The sequence below is a fragment of the Doryrhamphus excisus genome, linkage group LG21 (genome assembly GCF_037039965.1).
Source record: "Doryrhamphus excisus strain RoL-2023G ecotype Guam linkage group LG21, RoL_Dexc_Guam_v1.1, whole genome shotgun sequence".
In the NCBI taxonomy this organism is placed as follows: Eukaryota; Metazoa; Chordata; class Actinopteri; order Syngnathiformes; family Syngnathidae; genus Doryrhamphus; species Doryrhamphus excisus.
In genome coordinates this window covers 4946266-4973720 of record NC_136377.1, presented here as the reverse complement: position 1 = coordinate 4973720, position 27455 = coordinate 4946266, and positions in this window count along the sequence as shown.

Genomic DNA, 27455 nt, shown 5'->3' with positions numbered 1-27455 from the left:
GTGTGTGGAGGGGGGGGAAACCCTGAGAAGCGAGGTTAATCAGTGATGCTTTTTTTTTTCAAAAGCACAACAATTATATTGGGGCTCCTCAAAGCTGGGCTTGGGCTGCTTCCAGGTGGACGACGCATGGAATACAAAACGTGCGGAAGGCAGAGGACATGATGCATCTGGAATAAAAAATACACTTTTGGGACCAAAATTAGATTAGCATCTTCTGTCTTCATGAGCCATCAATTGCCTTGAGAAATTGTAAAATGGCAAGTTCAAGTTGATATGTAACAATAATGCTAATGCTAATGGTTTAATTTCATTTGAACATGCATCAGATTACAAGTGAATGCATCACGTAATCAGTTCACAGTTCTACATGTCCAAAAGGAGTAGGAAGAAGCAAAGCTTATTAAATCCTACCCCTCCATCTGGTACTTTTACAATCAGTAACTGTTACATTTGTTCACTTCCTGCTTTCCTGATATATATTTTTTTAATTTTTAAAAAATTTTCATTTTATTTTATTTTTGTCACATACCAAAGTACGAGGTGATATAGCAACACATGTATATTAATATTTATATTTATGTCAATAATATTGGGTATTACAAGTGACTCCTGGGATGTTATTTCATGTCTGGAGGGCTCTAATGTCATAAACAAGTTTTCTATGCTTTAACTATGAAAATATTTGATATATATATATGTGTGTATATATAAGGGATACTACTAATTATCAAGGAATTGTTGCAATAAACGAGGGGTTACTGTATAATGGATGTGAGTGGTCCACCCACCAGTTATTAATGACAACAATCAGTAACTGTTACATTTGTTCACTTCCTGCCTTTTTTTCCTTTTTTTTATTTTTTATTTATTTTTTGTGGCTGCACGGTGGTCGACTGGTTAGCGTGTAGACCTCACAGCTCGGAGACCAGAGTTCAATTCCACCCTCGGCCATCTCTGTGTGGAGTTTGCACGTTCTCCCCGTGCATGCGTGGGTTTTCTCCGGGTACTCCGGTTTCCTCCCACATTCCAAAAACATGCTAGGTTAATTAGCGACTCCAAATTGTCCATAGGTATGAATGTGAGTGTGAATGGTTGTTTGTCTATATGTGCCCTGTGATTGGCTGGCTGGCGACCAGTCCAGTTCTCGCCTGAAGACAGCTGGGATAGGCTCCAGCACCCCCCCGCGACCCTCATGAGGATAAGCGGTAGAAAATGAATGATTGAATGTCACTATGTTGTGTAATACTCATGTAAAGATGACTATAGGGGTGTTATTTCATGTCTCGAGAGCTCTAAAATGTTGAAAAAACATATTTAAAAGGTTGTAAACAGGTTTTCTATGCTTGAACTCTAAAATTATTCCATTTATAAATAATAAGTGGTAGAAAATGAATGAATGAATGAATGAATGAATGAATTTATTTTTTGTCACATAATGGAATATTACAGAATTAAAGTACTGTAAGTCATATGTAGCTACAAGAAATAAGATATATTACCAGAATAAAGGATGTTAACCAAAAAGGCACACCACTGTGAATATTGCACAATAATGAAAATTGTACATGGTGCACGTGGGATCTTTATAAGTGAGTAATGTTTTTCCCTTAGATCCCATCTATTCCTCTGTGGGACACCTCTGTGGATCCACAGGGATTAGTGACACTTTTGGAGTGGACTTATAGCAACACCTCCCCAACTGTCTGGCTGCTGCCTGACACTACTGCTCTCTAGGTGTTTAAAATGAATAATAAAACACTGGAGCTGAATTTGGATGATTTTTTATTTTTATTTTTTTATCCTGGCACGGCTGTGAACCACCTGCAGGCATTCAGTTGTTCACCACTCACTACTTTCTCTTTGCCTCTCAATCAGACCTTAATTCACTCTTATTTTGGCATGGACTTCATAAACTGGCTTATTTCAATTGGCTCCTTGAAAGGACTTCAGGCTGAATGATTACAAACATGTCTTTTAATTCACCGGCGCTCTAATAGGACTCACTCTATCAGGATGTAAGGAGAGAGCTGACAACGAAACGCGGAGGCTGTTCTTCTCCTCTTTATGGCTTAATTTAAAGCTTGGAAAGCATCCACAGCTCACTTTGTGCAATCAAATCCAATCTTATCACGGCTATCTGTTATTGCTTAATTACTTTTTTCACAATAGGAACAACACTGATGCTGTAGGAAATTCAAATAACGCAACCAAGACCCCTTTCTAAACGTTAGCATTAACAGCTGTGGCTGTAGGCAACATCCAGAAAGGGTTTTTGCGCTATCTTCGACGAGACGACCACCCCTGTAACAATAGCAATCTACCGAGCTAACTAATTAGTACACAAGGTTAGAAACCAAAAGGTACCACTTCCACACTAAATAGGAGGAGAACCTTTTTCACTATGTCATGTTGCACTGCCGGCAAGTTAAGGTAATACAATATAAAGAAATGTCTTATCAATGTAACATTACTGATGCAGAGTGAACATAATAATTTCCTGTCAACTCGGGTCCCCGAGGAAACACAACAGCCGTGGCTGTAGGCAACATCCGGAGAGAGTTTTTACGCTATCTTCAACGAGACAACCACCACTGTAACAATAGCAATCTCACGAGCTAACTAATTAGTACACAAGGTTAGAAACCAAAAGGTACCACTTCCACACCAAATAGGAGGAGAACCTTTTTCACTATGTCATGTTGCACTGCCAGCAAGTTAAGGTAATACAATATAAAGAAATGTCTTATCAATGTAACATTACTGATGCAGAGTGAACAGAATCATTTCCTGTCAACTCGGGTCCCCTAGGAAACACAACAGCCGTGGCTGTAGGCAACATCCGGACTGAGTTTTTACGCTATCTTCGACGAGACAACCACCGCTGTAACAATAGCAATCTACCGAGCTAACTAATTAGTACACAAAGTTAGAAACCAAAAGGTACCACTTCCACACTAAATAGGAGGAGAACCTTTTTCACTATATCATGTTGCACTGCCTGCAAGTTAAGGTAATACAATATAAAGAAATGTCTTATCAATGTAACATTACTGATGCAGAGTGAACAGAATCATTTCCTGTCCACTCGGGTCCCCTGGGAAGCACATTTATAGTAACAAACAAATTAATTTCATAAATAGCTTACTTATTCTTATTCTGACAACTAAGCACAAAAGCATGAGTCTTATTTATGTCATAAATGGCTTACTTATTCTTATTCTGACAACTATAATTGGTAATATAAGTGGAAAGGTGACTATAGGGATGTTAGTTCATCTCTAGAGGGCTCTAATGATGTTAAAAAAACATATTTAGAAGGTTATAAACAGGTTCTGTATACTCCAACTATGAAAATACTATTTGCGGTACACTTAAATTAACACCCTAGCTACAATTGTAGTATTTACAACGTATTTACGTTGTAACGTTTACGTAGGGCAAAAATAGTGAGAGATGTTTTAGGTTAAATCAACTTTATGTGGTGGTCTTTGTTGTCATGGTTACAGCACCTCGGGATTTGTAAGCACAAATGGTTGCTGACAGCGAATACATGTATGGAATCCAACTGAAAAGCCTCTCTGGTTTCTCGGTTGCTGTTAAAAAAAAACAAAAAAACAAAAACAAAAAAACAACCTTAGTGTGCACTGGTCCACATAATGAGTCCAGAGGCTATCAAGCTATCAAGCCTGCGCCATTTAATTACGCTTGTATGAAATGACTTTTTTTTCCTTTCTTTTCTTCTTTAATGTTTTCCTGGAATTGATAAGAGGGTGAAAGCTCATCATATGACCCATCCTCCTTTGTTGCGTCTCTCTCTCTCTCTCTCTCACTAATGGGCCTCATCAGTGTTGCAGGCAGATACTTCAACTATTAGCCAAGTGGAGACTGAAGATGTAATGGGAATGAGGAAACGAAGAGATGGAGAGTCATCTGGGAATACCACGGGACATGAAAGGGAAACAGAGGCAATGGAATGGTCCATAACAATGTTAAAGACTCTGTAATAAATACTAAATATCTAATTTAGCTGGCTAACTGAATAGCTTACTATGGCTTTCTAGTTATGAAATTGACATTGTTTTAATAAACCATATACAGACAACAGTAACACAAACTATGTAAGAAGAAAGAACAAGAGCGGGTGGAAGGGTGAGGCATGCCAGTCGAAATATTCCCATATGTCGGCTTGTCAAATCAAATCTCGCTTCTGGTCATCTGACGATGATGTCATTGTTTTCCTGCTTGTGTACAAAAAAATGACAAGTAAGAGACGACTGTATTTGTCTCCATCAAATATGAGACATAAAGGATTATTTCGAAGACAAATAGGTCAGTTTTTTATTGTTAACGTGGGCCGAATACTCAATGACTTATCGTCACAACAGCATATAGTCATATCTTGTTTATGGCGATTAATTAGTTCCAGACTCAACACTTATCAGTGAATTTACACAAAGTAGGATTCAATACCAATAAACAGAATATTTCCGTAGTTTGAATGATAGGAGTGTAAATGGGACTATAGGGGTGTTACTTCATGTCTACAGGGCTCTAATAATGGTAAAAACCAAAGTCATAAACCGGTTTTCTCTGTTTATGACTTTGGTTTTTACCATTATTACAGTGTAAATATGACTATAGGGGTGTTACTTCATGTCTACAGGGCTCTAATAATGGTAAAAACCAAAGTCATAAACAGGTTTTCTCTGTTTATGACTTTGGTTTTTACCATTATTACAGTGTAAATATGACTATAGGGGTGTTACTTCATGTCTACAGGGCTCTAATAATGGTAAAAACCTAAATCAGAAACAGAGAAAACCTGTTTGTTTATTTGGTAAAAAACAAAATCATAAACAGAGAAAACCTGTTTATGACTTTGGTGTAAATATGACTATAGGGGTGTTACTTCATGTCTACAGGGCTCTAATAATGGTAAAAACCAAAGTCATAAACAGGTTTTCTCTGTTTATGACTTTGGTTTTTACCATTATTACAGTGTAAATATGACTATAGGGGTGTTACTTCATGTCTACAGGGCTCTAATAATGGTAAAAACCAAAGTCATAAACAGGTTTTCTCTGTTTATGACTTTGGTTTTTACCATTATTAGAGTGTAAATATGACTATAGGGGTGTTACTTCATGTCTACAGGGCTCTAATAATGGTAAAAACCTAAATCAGAAACAGAGAAAACCTGTTTATGTTTATTTGGTAAAAAACAAAATCATAAACAGAGAAAGCCTGTTTATGACTTTGGTGTAAATATGACTATAGGGGTGTTACTTCATGTCTACAGGGCTCTAATAATGGCAAAAACCAAAGTCATAAATCGGTTTTCTCTGTTTATGACTTTGGTTTTTACCATTATTACAGTGTAAATATGACTATAGGGGTGTTACTTCATGTCTACAGGGCTCTAATAATGGTAAAAACCAAAGTCATAAACAGGTTTTCTCTGTTTATGACTTTGGTTTTTACCATTATTAGAGTGTAAATATGACTATAGGGGTGTTACTTCATGTCTACAGGGCTCTAAGAATGGTAAAAACCAAAATCAAAAACAGAGAAAACCTGTTTATGTTTATGTGGTAAAAACCAAAATCATAAAGAGAGAAAACCTGTTTATGACTTTGGTGTAAATATGACTATAGGGGTGTTACTTCATGTCTACAGGGCTCTAATAATGGTAAAAACCAAAGTCATAAACAGGTTTTCTCTGTTTATGACTTTGGTTTTTACCATTATTAGAGTGTAAATATGACTATAGGGGTGTTACTTCATGTCTACAGGGCTCTAATAATGGTAAAACCAAAATCAAAAACAGAGAAAACCTGTTTATGTTTATGTGGTAAAAACCAAAATCATAAAGAGAGAAAACCTGTTTATGACTTTGGTGTAAATATGACTATAGGGGTGTTACTTCATGTCTACAGGGCTCTAATAATGGTAAAAACCAAAGTCATAAATCGGTTTTCTCTGTTTATGACTTTGGTTTTTACCATTATTACAGTGTAAATATGACTATAGGGGTGTTACTTCATGTCTACAGGGCTCTAATAATGGTAAAAACCAAAGTCATAAACAGGTTTTCTCTGTTTATGACTTTAGTTTTTACCATTATTAGAGTGTAAATATGACTATAGGGGTGTTACTTCATGTCTACAGGGCTCTAATAATGGTAAAAACCTAAATCAGAAACAGAGAAAACCTGTTTGTTTATTTGGTAAAAAACAAAATCATAAACAGAGAAAACCTGTTTATGACTTTGGTGTAAATATGACTATAGGGGTGTTACTTCATGTCTACAGGGCTCTAATAATGGTAAAAACCAAAGTCATAAATCGGTTTTCTCTGTATATGACTTTGGTTTTTACCATTATTACAGTGTAAATATGACTATAGGGGTGTTACTTCATGTCTACAGGGCTCTAATAATGGTAAAAACCAAAGTCATAAACAGGTTTTCTCTGTTCATGACTTTGGTTTTTACCATTATTAGAGTGTAAATATGACTATAGGGGTGTTACTTCATGTCTACAGGGCTCTAATAATGGTGAAAGCCAAAATCATAAACAGAGAAAACCTGTTTATGTTTATTTGGTAAAAAACAAAATCACAAACAGAGAGAACCTGTTTATGACTTTGGTGTAAATATGACTATAGGGGTGTTACTTCATGTCTACAGGGCTCTAATAATGGTAAAAACCAAAATCATAAACAGAGAAAACCTGTTTATGACTTTGGTTAAAGATTAAATTGGATTGTAGAAGAAGGAGAAAGCAAAAAGCCAAAAACGTACCACTTCCACACATGAGGAGAACTTGTTTTCACTATGTCATGTCGGACATGTATAGCAGATCTATAGCAGATCTTCCTTACAAACAACAGTCCTGTATATTGAAGACCGTTAAATATTATTTTAGTTTTATCTTTAGATGCTCCCTGAGCTGAAGTCCACGGCGATACGTTGATAGTTCGACCCCACAAGTTTTCTGTCTGACTTTTGAGGTATTTTTTCCCCTGGAATTTTTTAGCGCACGCACGAGTCTGCTCACTCAAAAATCACCAGGCCTCCTTCCTCTCTTGTTATTGTTGCATCTCATGTGGCCGAATCAGAGTCACATACTACATAATAGATGCTGAGATTTCCCAGGTAAGGTTTGTGTGTGTGTTCAAATTCTGCCATCAGACGATCCGTCTCAAGAGACGAATGCATTATGGATGGTGTCACGCCACAAGCAACAGGCCTCTGGCTTCACGATAATCCTTAAGGGTCCACTCTCTTGTTCGGCATGTGTATATATAAAAGATGAATGGTCTGATGTAAGGAAATATGGTAGAATAATAGAGCAGCTGGAAGGATGGATGTCTGCTACAACTGATGAATAGTTGCCTTTTCATCATCTGCAGTGCGTGTCGCTTCAAGTCGAGTGTGATTTGTACCCCTCCTGGTAGGGAATCTGATCCTCTGCGGGTCGTAAGACAGCCCACAGGACCACCATGCAGGGTTCCTATACAATCATGGAAAGTATAGAATTTGATTTATCAAATTTCCAGGTCAGGCAAAGCGTGGAAAATAGAAACTAAAGTATGGAAAGATATTCATGTTCTGTTTTCTCAAAGATAAAATTATGAATAATTGACAAAAAAAAAAGAAAAATCGATCTTTTGGCTGCTCGGGTGCTCAGGCGGCGAAGATGTTTGTGTCAGAGCACACAGTGGGCGACACCTCCCAGAAAATATCCTATCCTCCTCTATCCTTTTGTATGAGCTACATTACGCTACATGATGATTGGAGGTTTTCATTGGCCCCTTTCACACAGACATCCCAGCAAAGAAGGCTCTTGGAGGATTCTGTGCAATACTGCATCCTGCTTCCTTTTAAAAACACACAAAAAAAAACCCACTAAACTCATCACACAGCAACTTAACACTCCAAATGTTAATTCATTCATTCATTTTCTACCGCTTATCCTCACGAGGGTCGCGAGGGTGCTGGAGCCTATCCCAGCTGTCTTCGGGCGAGAGGCGGGGTACACCCTGGACTGGTCGCCAGACAATCACAGGGCACATATAGACAAACAACCATTCACACTCACATTCATACCTATGGACAATTTGGAGTCGCTAATTAACCTAGCATGTTTTTGGAACGTGGGAGGAAACCCACGCATGCCCGGGGAGAACATGCAAACTCCACACAAAGATGGCCGAGGGTGGAATTGAACTCGGGTCTCCTAGCTGTGAGGTCTGCGTGCTAACCACTCATCCACTGTGCACCCTAGGTGTATTTAAAAACTTAAAAATCATATTTCAATGGTATACTTACTAGAAATAATGACTTTAAAAAAAATCTGTGATTAATTAAGAGTTAACTAATTGGACTGATTGGATTAATCATGATTACTGTATTTTCTGGACTATAAGTCGCTCTGGAGTATAAGTCGCACAAGGCCAAAAATGCATATTTAGGTAGAAAAAAAAAGGTGGAATTGAACTCGGGTCTCCTAGCTGTGAGGCCTGCATGGTAACCACTCATCCATTGTGCAGCCTAGGTGTATTTAAAAACTTAAAAATAATATTTCAATGGTATACTTACTAGAAATAACATCTTTTTTTAAAAAAAATGTGTGATTAATTAAGAGTTAACTATAGACTTGATTGGATTAATCATGATTACTGTATTTTCTGGACTATAAGTCGCTCCGGAGTATAAATCGCACAAGGCCAAAAATGCATAATTAGATAGAAAAAAAAGGGTGGAATTGAACTCGGGTCTCCTCGTTGTGAGGCCTGCGTGCTAACCACTCATCCACTGTGCAGCCTAGGTGTATTTAAAAACTTAAAAATCATATTTCAATGGTATACTTACTAGAAATAACAACTTTTTAAAAAAATCTGTGATTAATTAAGAGTTAACTATAGACTTGATTGGATTAATCATGATTACTGTATTTTCTGGCCTATAAGTCGCTCCGGAGTATAAGTCGCACAAGGCATAATTAGGTAGAAAAAAAGGGTGGAATTGAACTCGGGTCTCCTAGCTGTGAGGCCTGCGTCCAAACCGCTCACACACCGTCCACCAACAGGAAAATTGGCATCGTTGAAACACAGATATTTTAAAGATATTATTATATGTTATATTATATTTTAATAGTATACCCCTTCTGGTGTATTTTATGAACATTTTGCAATTTTATGAACTTTTCTCTAACATGGATGCTATTTATGCACATTGATAATAGTTATTTCCCGTCAGACGGACGCCAGGATATGCTAGTGAACATAAAAGCACCAGCGGTGTGTGATGTACAGCTCGTAATGCACCAGTAGCACACACACTGTGAAATAGCGTGTGATGACCCACGGAGGCTGTCAGCGACGTCGGCAGAGTGTGTGTTTGGCTGACAGCGCGGCCGGTGGAATAATATATGTGACACGAGATGAGTTCTGTCAGCGCCACGCCGCTCCACTATGTCATCGTAAGTGGACGTACACGGCGTTGTGAGAACAGTGGAGATGATGAAGACGAGCCCGAGCGGGTTGTGATCCTCCCGAGCAGGGGTGACCTTTCCGGCAGAGCACTAAACGACAGTAAAAACGGTGGCGTGGAGCATTTGCCATGTTTTCAACCGAAGCAATCACGTTTTTATAGTTTTGTATCTCTGTCAATAATGAAGAATCACAGAATATTGAGGAATATTTTTTTTAAGCAGTCATGCCCCTCCCACCCTGACGCCCTGGGTGGCTGACTTTGCAACAGTTTTGACAACTAATTTAAAAGACTTCTGGGAAATTTCAAGTCAGTTTTGCCTTTAAAGCTGAACTCAACTGGTTAAAAAACAAAACAAAACTCTTTTTTCCAAGCTTCTGTGCATCTCCTGAAGCCCTCTGGTGCAACCATGGGATGCAGGAATTCAGAGTCACATGACATGCTGTGGTCCCTACATCTCTAGGGCTTAACTAACCCGTAAAAGCTACTTTTTTAACTATTTAATTTGAACCTGAATTTGGTTAGATGCATGTTTTGCAGTACAGTAATACCCAATTTATATTTCAGAACACAATAACAAAAAGTAATACAGCAGAGATCAAACAAAGTTTGTTTGCCTTTGCAGGGGGATGCATATTTCATATTTCTTGGGGCTATTATTAATCAAAGAATATTGATAGACAAGTTATATGTAGTCGGTAATGTTACATCGATGAGACATTACATTACATTACGTTACCTCCCTTGCACGAAGTCAGCTATGGCATGCACAACACGATAAAGTGTAAAAAAAAAAAAATACCCTCTCAGTTAGTGTGGAAGTGGTATATTTTGGGCTTATGACTTTGCGCTTCTTTCCAACTCCGTTTGAAACACCTTCTTTTGGGTCACTGTGGATTTGACAGTTACTGCCAAAAACAGGTTTAAAAAAGTTTTTTGATCATTTTATGACAATATTAAAAAAAAAAAGTTGGGTTTCCATTGGAATTATCACAAATTTATCACGCTTGACGGCACCAGAAATTCTTTCAGAAATATATTATATTTCAATAATATATTTTATATATTTTAATATATTTTATATTTATAATGTTCAAAATTTGAAATATTTCAACAAAGTTAGCTTTTTTTTAGTTAGCATTTTTAGAAATTTGTTACTTTTTACTTTCTTTTTGCATTTTTGTGTGCACATTGCAAAAAAAAAAATCCCCATAGCTGTATAACGGGTTAAAAAAAAATATTGGTCTACTGTGCCCCCCTGGGTGAGAGTATTAGATATTACATACGTATATATATATATATATATAAAATATATATATAGATATATTATATATATAGATATAGGTATTAGATATTTTTAACATGCATTGTAAAAACACCCAATAAAACCCTTTAATATTAACTTTAGTAATTTGCCACCGCAAAAAAAGCCAAAGAAAAAGCACACAGAAATCTGGTCATGCTATATGCTAATGTACCATTTGCTGTCATTCAACATTTGCTGTCCAAAGCGTAATTTCCTGGAAAATCAGGGTCCTTCCAATTGATAGAATAATTCTCCAACCAGGTGAACCCCCCCGCCAATGTGCTTCACCATTGTCATCTCAGATATAATAAATACTACCTGCTTCAAGATATAGTATAGTCTACAATTTCCAGGTACTGAAGACTCTTTCTCTACTCATCTCATCTTTTTAGCGTCATGTTTTTCCACTTTAAATCGAGCCTTGAGTTTGACGTTAAGAGTTACACAGAGAATGCAGCTAATTCACATTTTTACATTTGAGTGTTTGCTTGAAAAAGAAACGCCTCAGTGGTATTGACGGGCTGACCTTCAGTTGTTGCAGGTAATGAGAAGCCAAAAGTGGTAATTGTCTCAGGGCTTAAAAGTAAGACGGAAAAAGATGGAGGAAGAGGGGGGGGTATAAATAGTAAAGCCGTTAACATTTATGTACTCATTGCTGAATGGGAGAGAGACATTTTAGGGAATAAAAGTGTGAGGCCGCGTCTTACAAAGATAAGCAGGTAGAGGAAAGAATTATATTAAGCTCTCCATTCGGGTTATGTTCAACTAGAAGGTCTTTTGTCGCCGAGGAAACCCGGGAGATTACAATAGTTTCTCCTGTGAGTTGTGTTCTTAAAGTCTTATCAACCAGACATGAGGGTGAATACTTCCTGGTGCAGTGAGAACCTGAACCCGGGCTGGATGTAAAATCTTATCAGCTCTGGAAATATTATAGTCCATATATTAAGTCCATATAGCTGAAAAAATAGACCAAAATATGAAAAGATTTACTTGAGGTAGAATTACCTGCTACTTTTTCTTTAAACTTTGAACCCTGCGGCGCCGGCCACAAGCTATCTGTGCACTCACAGTGAACTTGTCAACCCACTGGAAATCACAGGAGGTCGGTGAATGTAGCAGTATAACAGTCTGAATCAGTTTTCTCTTAAAAATAACACTAAACTCATCACACAGCAACTTAACACTCCAAATGTTCATTCATTCATTCATTTTCTACCGCTTTTTCTTCACGAGGGTCGTGGGGGTGCTGGAGCTGTCTTGGGGCGAGAGGCGGGGTACACCCTGGACTGGTCGCCAGCCAATCACAGGGCACATATAGACAAACAACCATTCACACTCACATTCATACCTATGGACAATTTGGAGTCGCTAATTAACCTAGCATGTTTTTGGAAAGTGGGAGGAAACCGGAGTACCTGGAGAAAACCCACGCATGCACGGGGAGAACATGCAAACTCCACACAGAGATGGCCGAGGGTGGAATTGAACTCGGGTCTCCTAGCTGTGAGGCCTGCATGCTAACCACTCATCCACTGTGCAGCCTAGGTGTATTTAAAAACATAAAAATCATATTTCAATGGTATCCTTACTAGAAATAACAACTTTAAAAAAATCTGTGATTAATTAAGAGTTAACTATAGACTTGATTGGATTAATCATGATTACTGTATTTTCAGGACTATTAGTCGCTCCGGAGGAAAGTCGCACAAGGCCAAAAATGCATAATAAGGTAGAAAAAAAGGGTGGAATTGAACTCAGTTCTCCTAGCTGTGAGGTCTGCGCGCTAACCACAAGACCACCATGCCGCTCCAACACTCCAAATGTCTTCTGAGAAATAAACAAACATGTACTAATACTAGTTCATCGTAATTCATTCTTCTGAGCAACACATTCTTTGGGGCGCTTCAATAACTTCAGCCTCCCTGTGGGCTTCTCTGTCTCCCTCTGGTGGACAGAGGCAGCATTGTAGCACCAGCCATTTGTTTTTTGTGCGGCCTGTCCTCCAATTAATTGTATTGCTCAGATGCAATGCAATATGGGAAAACTTTTAAATATTTTTTGCTTCCAACTCCTATTGGTACATGTTTGTAGCAGGATATTTTAAAATGAAAGTTTTTCACTTTTTCAAATCTTTGTATTTATTAAGGTATTTTATATCCATGTATTTTGCGTACAATGGGAATGACTTACGTATTTTTGTAGGTTTGAGTTTCCACTTGCGCTAAAATTTGATTTACTCGTAGGAATGCAGCTTCTTCATAACCCGAGGGCCGCCTTCACAGTATCACTCCATTCTCTTGCTCCACTTGGATAAAATGCGTCTCCTTACGGCAGGGGACCCTCCTCCACATTGTTTGTCAGCATGTCTGATGTGTTCAATATGGCTTGGTTTTAGCAGCTTTAAAAGCAACATATGATACATAAACCTAATGAAATGAGCTGCGACTTTGAGTCTCATAAATATGCAACATAACAGGAAATGTGTGCCTCTCGCTGGAATGTATTCATACATCTTTGCCTGAAGAAATATGTCACACTTTATTTCCTGTTTTCTCAGTCAAAATGAAAAAAAGGCAGATTTTTTTTCCTTCTCCACTCCTCTCGCTTTTAGAGGTTTGATTGACAGCAGCAATCTCATTTACACAGCCTAAATGCTGTTTGCGAGATGGGACACGCGCCTCAAGGGGGGGTGGGAGGAACGGCATTTTTTTTTTTTTGTATGATTTTATGATGAAACCTTCAATTTCTGCAGGAATTATCATTTTAGCCTCAAATTACGTTAAAGTGTCCGCCTAATTGCCGTAACCCGGCTCCACTTTAAGCGTCATGCCAAGTTTGTTATTATATTGGCAAGGGCTGGAGGGGGGGCATGCTTTTTCTCTGCTTGTGTCCTCCCATGGGACACAATAACAGCAATCTATTTCCTGCCTTCCATGTTTCTGTGGCCTGAATATGAAATAGGGCAGATTGCATGGGTGAGATCTAAAATTGGTCTAATAGGAAAAAAACCCTAAATGACAAACAACATAAATCTACAAAGTCAATATTTATGTCAAGCTGCGATTTAGGAAATTGAGCCCCCCCTGTGTCACCAATATGATCCCGTGGACATGAGCGATCCAATTTTAGAAGAGAGGATCCGCTTGGTGTGTGTGACTCCACTTTACATTTTCACAATAGGAAAATAAAATTAGGGCCAAAAAAATTGTGTTTACAAGCAGAAAAGCTTGGTTGTACGTATTTGCATTGGTCTGGTCCATCTGCAATGGCAATCGTAGCTGTCAGATTGGGATCAGGAAGGCAATTCGCATGTACGTTTAATCCATATAAGGTCCAAACAGAAACGCAAGGACGTGATTTGAAGTAAAACACGCTGGCAAAACACAGAACAAGTCAAGGGTATTAATAGAGCAGGAAACAATAGTCTACAAGCAAAATGCTCCCAGAACAAAAACTGCAAATTTATTCTTGGTTTCCGTGCCTGGTAAAGAAAAAAGTCAGAAGTATAGATTGGCTACCTCGATTTATGCAAAATACGGCAAAAACGGTCATTTATCAGAAAGGTACAGTGTGTCTACAAGCTATCTGAAAGCCTGTCTGCACATTCAAATATCATCATTTAAATATAAAAGGTTCCTTTATTTGCAGAAATGTCTCTCTTAGAAGTGGACAAAGTGCGTGCATGTAGAGAAAGTTCATGAATGGTAAGCAGAAATTGACTTTTTCATCTGGGTTTCTTGGAACCGACAAAGAAAATAATTATAAGCAGCTGGTGACAAACCTCCTGAAGTCATACAAAGGCCTTGGCTGTAATATGTCACTGGAGATACACTTTTTGCATTCCTGTCTACATTTCTTTCCACTGAAGTGTGGATACTGAAGAAAGGCAACTTTGGTGTTTTAAGTGATACTTTAGCTCAGGGGTGGGCAAACTACAACGCGGGGGCCACATCCGGCCCGCCAAGTGTTTGAATATGGCCCGCCTGTTGTTATATTAGTATTAGTATTTCATTTAAACTCAACATAATAACAACAACAACAATAATAATAATAATAATAATAATAATAATAATAATAATAATAATAATAATTAACAACAACAACCATAATAATAACAATAACAATAACAATAATAATGCATGGCGGTGGTGTGGATAGCACGCAGGCCTCACAGCTAGAAAACCCGAGTTCAATTCCACCCTTGGCCATCTCTGTGTAGAGTTTGCATGTTTTCCCACATTCCAAAAACATGCTAGGTTAATTAGCAACTCCAAATTGTCCATAGGTATGAATGTGAGTGTGAATGGTTGTTTGTCTATATGTGCCCTGTGATTGGCTGGCCACCAGTCCAGGGTGTACCCCGCCTCTCGCCCGAAGACAGCTGGGATAGGCTCCAGCACGCCCGCGACCCTCGTGAAGATAAGCGGTAAAATAATAATAATAATAATAAATTTAATTTATAACGCACTTTACATCAAATAAATGATCTCAAAGTGCACATATAGCAGATTGCATGTAAAATGTGTAAAAATATATGTGTAAAAATGGACTGTTACGAGTAAAATACTGCCCCCCCCCTCCACCAATCAATTTTGTTAAATCAATGCGGGCCGCAAGTCAAAAAAGTTGTTTGCCCACCCGTGCTTTAACTTGTTTATTCATAAGATATTCAATGAAAACTTTACGTACAAGTAGCACATGTGCATAACAAAAACCCCTCCGATTTTGTGTGCCCATCTGTATAAAAATGCGGATACTCTAAATTTTCTTTCAAGTCAAGGAACCACCATGTGTTCGTGTTTGCATCCTGTGTTTCATAACCCCCACGAGACTTGGCAATGTGCCTTGTGTCATTTTTTTCCTCGTTAATTCACTTTTATGCATCAGCGGCGTTGAAAAAAAAGCCTCATGATGACACGTTGTGATGTACGCTTGATGTACTAAAGATCAAGTCTTTCACCTCCACGCTGTCAGCATGTGTTGCCTCATCACACGTTAACATGCGCCATCATATTCATTAACCTCGTTCCTTTACTTGCACTTGTTACTGTAAGCCGCTAAATCCATGTGTGCATAATTACACCGACATTACGCTGCTGGGGTCACAGGTCAAAGCTGGTCGAAGATTAAACTTCACACTAATAATAATACTGTACAGTATTTCACACCATCACAATGAGTGTATGTGTTTTCTCTCCCCCCACCCCCGAGGTGGTAAACATTAAATGAGGGTAGACATTTGAGGTTAATTGCTCAACGGAAAGGTCAAATCAATTATTGACATACATGTGTCGGGTGAAGAGGTCAAAACTGAAAGATTTGTGGCTCAGGAAGACCACTCAGTGGGATCAGCTTTGGGACCGAGGAAGCGATCTTAATGGGAAATTCAATTTAATATAGTAACTTCATATTTTTGATAGTAATTTCCGTTGAAAACTCAGCCCTGTTACAATAAATAAAGATAAATTGGAGCAAAAGTAAGCAAGGGAAAAAGTACGTGCAAAGCCACACCTGTCAAAAACACCAATACTTTAACGTAACTTTTAATTTTAACTTTTACCGCGATGACATTTTTCTCATTACGATGATCCGATCGTAAATTGTCAATAACCATGTTTACATGAGGAGTTTTTCTCTTTCCGAAAACAAAAGCAATGGTATCCATGGAAAGGAATATTCCAATTTCTGGTCTACATGCGTCGCCATAATTAACCAGAATAGTCAATAAGGCATGCGCAGTAAAACGTAAACATCAACATCACGTGATATGCTAACCACTACCTCGCTAACCTAGCATGATGTTGCTGTTAAAATATGACTGTAATGTTAGCACTGTATCTGACATTGCTATGCTATCCCAGCATAGACCAGCTACTAGCATAGGCAAGCATAAATTAGCCACGTTTACATGAGGAGTTTTTCTCTTTCCGAAAACAAAAGCAATGGTATACATGGAAAGGAATATTCCAATTTCTGGTCTACATGCGCCACTATAATCAACCAGAATAGTCAATAAGGCATGCGCAGTAAAACGTAAACATCAACATCACGTGATATGCTAACCACTACCTCGCTAACCTAGCATGATGTTGCTGTTAAAATATGACTGTAATGTTAGCACTGTATCTGACATTGCTATGCTATCCCGGCATAGACCAGCTACTAGCATAGTCAAGCATAAATTAGCCACGTTTACATGAGGAGTTTTTCTCTTTCCGAATGACCTTTCCGAAAACAAAAGCAATGGTATCCATGGAAAGGAATATTCCAATTTCTGGGATAAATTTAAACAAGAAAAGATCATATTCAATCTTGCTAATATTTTATAATTAAACTCAGGACATTCATTCATTTTCTGCCGCTTTTTCCTCACAAGGGTCGCGGGGGTGCTGGAGCCTATCCCAGCTGTCTTGGGGCGAGAGGCGGGGTACACCCTGGACTGGTGGCCAGCCAATCACAGGGCACACATAGACAAACAACCATTCACACTCACATTCATACCTATGGACAATTTGGAGTCGCTAATTAACCTAGCATGTTTTTGGAATGTGGGAGGAAACCGGAGTACCCGGAGAAAACCCACGCATGCACGGGGAGAACATGCAAACTCTACACAGAGATGGCCGAGGGTGGAATTGAACCCTGGTCTCCTAGCTGTGAGGTCTATGTGCTAACCACTCGACCGCCTATATTAATTATAAAAAAAATTATAAAATGATAAATTATACTAATTATATTATATTATTTATATACATATATATTATTTATATCTTGACCTCAGGAGATGCAAATAATCAACACATACATTCATCCAGCCATCCAAAGGTTAGCATCGGGTGAAGGTGGACGCTAGCGACACAAGCGAAGAAAAAACATGGACGGATGCAGCTGCCCGCCTACCATCATGGATCGCACTTCCTCTTCATGCTGCATTTCTAATTAAGAGAGCAGGTGAGGACACAGGAAGACACGGGCAAGCGGAGACAAATGTCCTGTCATGGGCAAAGATTCGACCTCCATTTAATTCATTGAGAAAGATGAGGCAGCTGAAGTGCTTTAAATAGAAGCTTCAGTTCATAACGTGACTAATGGCCGCCGTGCGGTTATGTTAATTAATGAGATATAACAAGAACATACACCTTTGGAACAAAAGTGTTTTTAGGGGGGGTTTGCGACAAGGATACCGTTATTTTTTCACTAATTATAACTGAGAATTTATTCATAAAGTCAGTAAAATGTTCACTCTATTTTTGTTGTATGTCAATCAATATTCAGTCATTTTAAAGATAAATAAATAAAAATTGTGGTTGGGTTGCTTCATATTTTTTTTGGTGGTATATATTAAATTGTGATGTTTTTATTTATTTGTATTTATTAAATAGTTTAGAGTATATAACAAGAACATACACCTTTGGAACAAAAGTGGGGTTTTTTTTGGGGGGGGGGGTATACGGGGAATACCGTTATTTTTTCACTAATTATAACTGAGAATTTAGTCATGAAGTCAGTAAAATGTTCACTCTATTTTTGTTGTACAGTAAAGTGTCGTTATATCGATATTCTCGGGAGTCGGAAAAAATACCGATATAACCGGACTATCCATATATCCGATCCTGCGCCGAACTGCATTAAAAGTGGGCAATAATGCACTCGACATTGTTCTATAGTATAGAACAATGTCGAGCAGCTTAAATCAATCTTTGCTTAAGGATTTCAATACCAAAAAAGAACACGGCGAACGGCTGCTTCCAGTCAACTTTATTTTTCACACTTCCACCACCAGAGCACAGCACACACACCGATTCCCGCACTTCCTGGTTCACAGGTCATGCTCAACCCACCCCACATAGCTGGCCAAACACATGCCTGCAACAGAAGAACCAACTGCGTTCGTGGTTTCTCTCGTGTGTATAGATTCTATACAGGCTTTTTTGGTATTGAAATCCTTAAGCAAAGATTGATTTAAGCTGCTTTTGTATCGATATAAGCAGACCAAATTGGCTGGCGGGAGATGAAAAGGGCATCGTAGTAACCGGATTATCATAATAACCGGGTATCGTACTAACGGAACTAATCATAAAAGACTAGAAATTTGCCGGGAAATGAAAATAGTATCGTAATAAGTAGTAATTCGTTATAACCGATATCGATATAACGAGACTTTACTGTATGTCAATCGATATTCAGTCATTTTAAAGATAAATAAATAAAAATTGTGGTTGGGTTGCTTCATTTTTTTTGTGGTATATATTAAAATGTGACGTTTTTATTTATTTGTATTTATTAAATAGTTTAGAGTATATAACAAGAACATACACCTTTGGAACAAAAGTGTTTTTTTTGGGGGGGGCGGTTGCGACAAGGTTACCGTCATTTTTTCACTAATTATAACTGAGAATTTAGTCATGAAGTCAGTAAAATGTTCACTCTATTTTTGTTGTATGTCAATCGATATTCAGTCATTTTAATGATAAATAAATAAAAATGTTAGTTGGGTTGCTTTATATATTTTTTTTTGTGGTATATATTAAATTGTGATGTTTTTATTTATTTGTATTTATTGAATAGTTTAGAGTAAATAACAAGAACATACACCTTTGGAACAAAAGTGTTTTTTTTGGGGGGGGGGGGGGGTTGCGACAAGAATACCGTCATTTTTTCACTAATTATAACTGAGAATTTAGTCATAAAGTCAGTAAAATGTTCACTCTATTTTTGTTGTATGTCAATCGATATTCAGTCATTTTAATGATAAATAAATAAAAATGTTAGTTGGGTTGCTTCATATTTTTTTTGTGGTATATATTAAATTGTGATGTTTTTATTTATTTGTATTTATTAAATAGTTTGGAATATATGAGCATGTTTTGAGGTTTTTATGTCCCTGTGTATTTTACCATTATTCCGCGTCTGGAAGCGTGGATGATAAATTTCGGGAATACCAAATCTATCTATCGTTGAAAATAAAAAAGCGACACACCGCCAGGTGTGTTTGTGTTTATGTCTGAAGGTAATAAAACACAAACTCAAGTCATTCTTCAACTTTTATGTTATTTGCCGCTCAGCTCTCTCATAAACAAAACCGGTCAAAAGTTTAAAGACATTTAGTCATCTTATTAAATACATTGGTGTCTCCAAACTTTTGAGCGATACTGCTTGTTTGTATGATTGGGGCTCGCTAGCGGCCGTCTGGTGCGGCAAACGAGGCGTTTTATTGGGAAGTGGCAGGAATGAGGCCTAATGGAAGGACACGGCGGAGGAAACGTCGTCCATCATTTGGCGCTTTGACACCTCGACAGTAAGTAGCATCTTACTTTTGAAAATCCTTTATAAGTTTCAGCCGCTATAAAACCTCCCTTTCAGCCACATTAAAAACTTCTGCTGCATTTATTTGTCAGCAGTTAACTTAAGAGAGGAATTTCAAGGTTGGCGCACCAAAGGACGGCGTTCTATTTCATCCTGAGCCTCTAAGAAGCTGCGTGGGCACCAAGGTAAGACATTGATGAATTTAATACAAAAAAATTCCATAAGATTGAATTTGGTGGAGTTACTCTGGGAAGCGACTTTCGGTCTAGCAAGCCGGTTTTCAAAAAGGGTTGAGGGTGCACAGACCGGCGTAACATCACTGAAGAATGTGCTGAATGGCCGAGGCAGCTGTACATCAATGAAATTGATTCGGAGAAGGCTTTGACAGCATCCACAGAGAAGGTCCATGGCGCATATTCAGGGCATATGGAATTCCATAACGGATCACCCTTGTCAGCAAGAGTTTGTATAACAAGTTCGAGTGCAGAGTGCCAAACAGCAAGCCCACCTTCGATTTGAAGACGAGTGTTAGACAAGTATGTCCTATGTCAGCATCGCTCTTCAACTTGACGATTGACGGGATGATGAGGCAAACAGTATCGGAGTGGCCATGGGGCATGAGCCTCGAACATTCATATTTCACAATTTGGTGTACAATAAGTAGTCCTCATGATCAACCAGAAGAAAACAAACCTGTCACCAGGTAAATTCTACCCTACTAAGAAGAATTCCGCAAATATTCTGACCCGAGACCATCCAATATGGACACCATCCTGATGTGAGGACGATGGATCCATGATGGACACCAGAGGGCAAGTGGACTCAAGAACACGTGGTGGCGTCAAATTATAGAAGGGGAGCTCAAGATCCTCCATCATTCATAGGGAACCATATAAAATCTTGGCCAAAACCTCCAGGATTGGATTCACACCTTTGTTGTTTCTGCCTTGCATGCAAAACAGACTCTGGGAAAAACATATTGAGCTACTGAGGTCAAATTTATTTCTTTGAAACTTACCACTTCCACACAAAATGGGAGGCGATTTTTTTTCCTGTGTCAACAATATTTATGTCATATATCCTATAAAAATATCACAAAAATATATACATTACATGGATCACAATAGATGAAAATATGAGCTGGAAACCTCATATTACAAATATACAACATAAAGTGGCCAGAAATATTTCAATATTGAACAAAGCAAAAGTTGTTCTCAATCAGAAATCACTCCACACTCTTTATTGCTCTCTGGTTCTACCATATCTTACTTATGGTGTGGAAATATGTGGTAATTAATAACTATAAAAGCAATCTTCACTCGCTAAATGTACTGCAAAAAAGGTCAGTAAAGATAATTCATAATGCCGCCTACAGAGAACATACTAACTCCTTATTTCTAAAATCACAAATACTTAAACTTGCTGATATAGTTCATCTTCAAATAGCTAAAATAATACACAAGGCTAAAAACAACCAATTAGCTAAAAATGTCATCCAATACTTCTCTACAAGAGAGGAGAAATATGATCTCAGGGAAGAAGTACATTTGAAACACTTATATGCTAGGACTACGTTAAAAAGCCATAGCATTTCAGTATGTGGAATCAAACTATGGGATGGATTGAGTAAGGAAATCAAACAATGCACAACGATGAGCAGTTACAAGCAGTTGATGTTTGCTAAATACAAAGATGAAGAGTCTTGAACCAGTCATGATGTGCTATATATATATATATATATATATATATATATATATATATCACTATATTGACACTTACTATGGTACCCAATATGTCATTGGATATCATTGTATGTCATTGTCATATCACCTCGTACTTCGGTATGTGACAAAAAACTAAAAAAAACAAAAAATTGACAAAAAAAAACAAAAAAATCTTAAACTATATTAGGAAAGCAGGAAGTGAACAAATGTCATTGTATGGTCATATCACCTCGTACTTCAGTACGGGACAAAAATAAAATAATATTAAATTAATTTTTTTTAAATAACAAACTATATTAGGAAAGCAGGAAGTGAACAAATGTAAGTTACTGTGAAACTGTGAACTGATTATGTGATGCATTCAATTGTAATCTGATGCATGTTCAAATGAAATAAAACCATTACCATTTAAAGGTATAAACTGTCTAACTACACACAATGTGTGCCACGGTACACTCAAACAACTGGGTGGGTGGGGGGGGACACAAGCTTAGGAAGGAAGAGGAATGGATTCCACAAAAAAAGTGAAACTAATAAAAGAACTCAAACTAGAATGGAAAAAAATAAAGTAAAAGATAAAAGCCCACAAATCCCCAGGACACAAAAGTCTTAAATGACAATTTGGACATCGCTGTATATTTGTGACCCACATAAATCATGAGTCATTATTCAAATCGATGGAGGCTGCCAGGTTACACACCAAACACGGCCTCCACTGGCCACCTCATATATTACACGTTATCTGGGCCGGCGGAATGCAAACGCCGCCACCGTCGCTCCCAAGCTGCTGACTATTTATTCAGGAATTGCTATCAAGGTCAAACAGCTTCGACGTTCACTTCACAGCAGAGTCATTTACTTCCCTGAGCTAGTGGGGGGACAATGATAGAGAGAAGACGGGCGGAAATACGAAAAAAGCAGGCGAATGCACACAATTTGTTTTTAAGCATCTCACATGAAGACATTTAAGCTCGGCGGGCAGGCGAAAACAGATGTCCGACCTACACTTTGGAGACGGGAACTTTACAACTCAAGAAACAAAACTTGATTTTTCTCTAACATCACCTTAGATGTGACTGACTGTTGTGGTTACGTTGATATTAGTTGTAATATAGTATATATGACAACTGTTTGTAACATCGAAAATATTTGTGCATTGCAAATTATTTTTATATATTATAAATAATTTTAATTTTAGTTTAAATTTTAATAATTGTAATTAAAATTTTTATATTAAATATTATTGATATATTGATATATTTATATTGATTTATTATTATTATTATTATTATTATTATTATTAGTAGTAGTAGTAGTAGTAGTATTTTATTTTATTTTATTATATATATTATTATATATTTTTTCTTGCTACATTTTTACACCCAGGACTGAATTTCTTGAAATTCATTTCAAGAAATGCTGCAAATGTTTGACAGACAGTATGAATGACAGTATGAAACGAAACTTGATTTTTCTCTAACATCACCTTAGATGTGACTGACTGTTGTGGTTATAATATATTGTATATATATATATATATATATATATATATATATATATATATATATTAGTTGTAATACAGTATATATGACAACTGTTTGTAACATTGAAAATATTTTTGCATTGCAAATTATTTTTATATATTATAAATAATTTAAATTTAAATTATATATATATATAGTATATATATTATTGATATATTGATATATTTATATTGATATATTATTATTATTAAATTATTATTATTATATATTTTTTCTTGTTACATTTTCACACCCAGGACTGGATTTCTTGAAATTCATTTCAAGAAATGCTGCAAATGTTTGACAGACAGTATGAATGGCCTGCAAGAAAATACGTGTCACAAACCGCAATTCCACAACTTCACAGAGTGAATGATGATAATACAATATTTCTTTTACTATATCAAGATATGGTATCATAATTTTTGGACTATTAATATTAATATATTTTATTTTGTGGCCGTATTCAACCACAAAACAGTCATTCATTCATTCATTTTCTATCGCTTATCCTCACGAGGGTCATGGGGGGCAGGTGCTGGAGCCTATCCCAGATGTGTTCGGGCAAGAGACGGGGTACACCCTGGACTGGTGGCCAGCCAATCACAGGGCACATATAGACAAACAACAATTCACACTCACATTCATACCTATGGACAATTTAGTCACCAGTGAACCTAATATGCTAATAACCTAAGAATAAAAAGAAACCATCATAAAAACTACATTTATTGGACAAAATCGTGAATTATGACTTTGTGTTATCAGGCTCGGACAAAATGTATTTTTTATGTGGGCATACATTTTTTAAGCACCTGCTTACTTTTGTTGAAATAATTATTGCACGCTTTCTGTAACTAATTATGCACTGCACATAAAACATAATCCCTTCCCGACAATCTCCAACCTATCAAGTTCACCACTCGGGAATACTGCCGCCCGGAAAAGCTGTTGATTTTTGCGCTCTCATGCAGCAAAAAACAACAAGGTGCTCGACTGACCTTGCGATTAGTGAAGAAAAGACAGGATTAAAGGAGCCTTGAGAGGCCACATGTTTAATGCAAGCACATGACTTCCTTTTAGCGCTTACCGTATACTTCCGTTATCGCCCTCTCCTAGGATGGAAAATGAATTCACCGTACACGTGATGTGCCATGACATGTCGTTCGGGCTCGGGAAATGTCAAGAGACGCCAGCTCATTTCCGTGGCATCGGAAAAGCAGAGTCGCTGTTTGAGTAGCAGTGTCACCACCTCCGTTACGACTGCAAAGCACTTTGCTAACTGTTCTTCCTGAATGGAAATATTATAGCGGGAATGTTTTCATGGACACGTACAAGCACAGGCATCCAGTCTTTCATTAGTCCCACCAGCAAAGTGTTAAGATGAAGAATTAGAGATAAAACACGCAGAAGAGTAGTGGTATGGGATGAAATATTTTGGTGTATTTCATTATTTTTTCTCACAGTATCGGACCGAGCTTTTTTGCAATAACATTGATATTGTAACGTACTACTTCCTACCGCCAATACAAGCGTGGGAGCCGTAGGTTTGATCACTTTTTCTTCAGTAATATGCCAACCTAGCATGGTTTGTTTGTTTTTTTCAGTATTTTTCTGATTACAGAGTCGCCACAGCGGATTTTTTTGATCTGTATATTGATTTTTGGCTTGAGCTGTTTATATTCCGTATGCCCTTCCGGACGAATACCGATGATTCTGACTAGTGGAGATTCGAACCCACCTACCTGTGGGAGGTGTAAGTTTGCTAAAAAAAGTTTTTATCAGTAATAGGCTAACCTAGCATGGTTTGTTTGTTTTTTTCAACTTTTTCCCGATTACGGATATTTTTGATCTGCGTATTGATTTTTGGCTTGAGCCGTTTATATTCCGGATGCCCTTCCTGTTGAATACCGATGATTCTGACTAGTGGAGATTCGAACCCACCTACCTGTGGGAGCTGTAAGTTTGATACATTTTTTTTAATCAGTAATAGGCTAACCTAGCATGGTTTGTTTGTTTTTTTTTCAACTTTTTCCCGATTACGGAGTCGCCACAGCGGATCTTTTTGATCGTATCATGGATAATTGTCTTACTACTTCCTACCACCAATACAGGCGTGGAAGCTGTAATTTTGATCACTTTTTTTTCAGTAAATAGGCTAACCTAGCATGGTTTGTTTGTTTTTTTTCAACTTTTTCCCGATTACGGAGTCGATTACGGATCTTTTTGATCTGCATATTGATTTTTGGCTTGAGCCGTTTATCGCGTGTCTACATGCGCAGTAAAGCATAAACACCAACGTCATGTGATACCGACTTCCTTGAGTTTTTCTATCACTTGTTGGAATAACTCCGTATTGCCAGTTTTTTGTTCATCCAGTCTTGAAATTTAGTTTGAATTAAAAACAAACATTCTGTTCCACAGATGGCGCTAATGCACACAAAACCTGCTTGCCAACCGCCAATAAACAACAGAAGAAGAAAAACACCACGAAGAAGAACGCAGTCTGACAACTTTCCGATTGAGCGGGTACAAGATACCTCAATCGGATTGGGGAAAGGAATATTCCACCCCTGTGAATCCCATTATATATTCATTAGGACTGGCACTTTTCTTTCGGAATTAAGTGTATACAAAGGTTAGATTCTTTCAGTTTTAGGAAATAACCCAAATGGAATTGGAATATTTGGGTCCATGTATACGTGGCTATTGTGTTTCTGTGCTGGTATACTGGTTTGACTAACATACCTTGTGTTTCCAGGCTGGGAATGTGGAAAAACCTGGTAATAGATGTGTCCATTTTTGGACAGTCAACTGATGTTCTTAATTACAGGCGTACCAGTCAAGTGCCACCATATAAAAAATAAGATTTCAGAGTTTGGTCGGTATGAACGGCGGATCCAAAAACATTCACGTGCAGCAAAGTTTGCTGCAATCCCGCTGCAATCCATTTGACAATTTCCTCATCCTTTGTTGTTGACGTGTTTTGCCATCCTATTTTTCAGATGAGAGAGGGCGAGCCGCTCGTATACGACGGTCACGCCTGACAAGATGACACTTTTTTTTTTTTTTTTCTCCTTCTTGCAGATCAAAGATGGCTCGCAACTGCACTCAATCACTCGTCGAGGGTGACAGGAGCGCTTCAATCAAGGGGGTTCAATGAAGTGTGCGCGTACTTAAAAGTTCATTACGGACCGTCTACGCTCGCAAGTTTGGCAAAGTCACAGGGGTACATTTGAAATGAGCGTTCAAGAATGCTGCAGAGATGCTCAAACACAAATAAAATTGACAGGATGCTAAGTATGCCTTTAGGTATTTTTTTTTTTATACATCCCTTTTTTACAAGTAGGAATCCTTATTTCATTCATTCATTCATTCATTTTCTACCGCTTTTCCACATGACAGTCACGGGGGGTGCTGGAGTTCTGGTAATATATCTTATTTCTCGTAGCTACATATGACTTACAGTACTTTAGTTCTGTAATATTCCATTATGTGACAAAAAATAAATTCATTCATTCATTCATTTTCTACCACTTATTATTTATAAATTGAATAATTTTAGAGTTCAAGCATAGAAAACCTGTTTACAACCTTCTAAATACATTTAAGAGCTCTCAAGGCATGAAATAACACCCCTATAGTCATCTTTACATGTGTATTACACAACATAGTGACATTCATTCATTCATTCATTTTCTACCGCTTATCCTCATCAGGGTCGCGGGGAGTGCTGGAGCCTATCCCAGCTGTCTTCGGGCGAGAGGCGGGGTACACCCTCCTCCTCCCATATTGTGTGGAAGTGGTAGATTTTTTTCTTTTTCCAACTCAGCAGGACTCGAAAAACTGTTTTTAGGTGACAAAAAGAGTTTTTAGAAAGGCAGGGTACACCCTGGACTGGTGGCCAGCCAATCACAGGGCACATATAGACAAACAACCATTCACACTCACATTCATACCTATGGACAATTTGGAGTCGCCAATTAACCTAGCATGTTTTTGGAATGTGGGAGGAAACCCATGCATGCACGGGTGCACGGGTTTGCATGCATGCAAAAACGCCACACAGAGATGGCTGAGGGTGGAATTGAACCCTA